The following is a 1450-nucleotide window of genomic DNA, read 5'->3' as shown; positions in this document are numbered from 1 at the left end:
TGTAATTTTTTTTCAAGAAGGTATAGATTTGATAGGAAAGTTTTGATGGGAGGAAAAAACTGTTGGATTCTGATAAGGTCGAACTTGAGTACTTATAACAAAGAAAATATACATCAAAAATAATTATTTCTTTTTTTGTGCACTAGCTAGATATTTTTAAATCAGAACAAAAAAAGATGATTTGCATATACTTGTTTGACGGGAACTACACCCTATATTTTTTACAGTTAAAAAAGGGACTTAAAAATAAAATAAAATGAATAAATTCTTACTCAAAAAGTTATAAAAATTATAGGCATAAAATTCATCCAATTCTACACATTTCATCAGTTTACATCATCTTCATATTTTAAAAACAAATACCATTTTTTTTTGTCACTAATGTTGAAGTGTGACATTTTGATATCACGTTTCTTTATAAAAGGTGAACAGGTTTGTGCTTTTACACACACACACACACACACGTGTACATTAGAGTTCTAGATTTAAACATATATATACATGTGTGTACATTCAAATTAAATACAAGTGCATATATATAGTTTGAAACATAAAATTAACTTTAAAGAAACTATTTAAAACTTGTACCTAAGCACTATCGGGTGCCTCAGTAGAATCATCTCTCTCACATACATGATGCCCTGAACAAACACTAGATGTAACCATGTGCTCAATGACCTGTGCATGCATGATTTATTATAGTTAAAGATTAAATTGAATATCTATCTGAATTGAATTTTTAAATAAAATTGTATTTTTAAATTTCATGTACATATTTAAATTTAAAAATAAAAATTATATATATTGTAGAAAATACACCCAAATTCTTCTGCTATAATCATCTATAAAGGTGAGAACATACCTTGGTCATCCAATCGAAGGTATTTTAAAAGGACTCATTACATCACTATGAACTAGATGTAGAGGAGTTTTTGCTCTCCATGATTTACCTCAAGAGAAACTTTCCACATGTTGTTTTCCCATTGTACATCCTTCACATGCCTTGGGACTTAATGATACCTTTAGAAGCCCATGCACCATTTGTAATCCCTCCATAAGCTTGAGACTTTGAAAATTGACATGGCCCAAATGCTCATGCCATAATTTGCTCATATCATCATATTGGGCAATAGCACACATATGTTTATCTCCACATTTAGAAGTAAATTCTTGAAACTTATATAATCCATTCTCCATTTTACCAATTGTAATAACTCTATAATTATCATTCACATCCTTGATTAAGCACTTATCATTGTAGAATTTTATTTTATATCCTTGACTTGCAATTGAGATACTGAAAGTAGATTTGTTTTTAATTCAAGGACTATCTTTACATTTTTGAACAAACCATTATCAACTTTGACATTACCATTCCCTTCAACTTCTAAAGCACTATTATCTCCCAAATATATTTTCTCTATAGTATTTTTACTTATTGATTCAAATT

This window comes from Cupressus sempervirens, chromosome 3 (genome assembly GCF_028749045.1).
Source record: "Cupressus sempervirens isolate cs-2001-9-10 chromosome 3, ASM2874904v1, whole genome shotgun sequence".
Lineage (NCBI taxonomy): Eukaryota > Viridiplantae > Streptophyta > Pinopsida > Cupressales > Cupressaceae > Cupressus > Cupressus sempervirens.
This window is presented reverse-complemented; position numbering follows the sequence as displayed.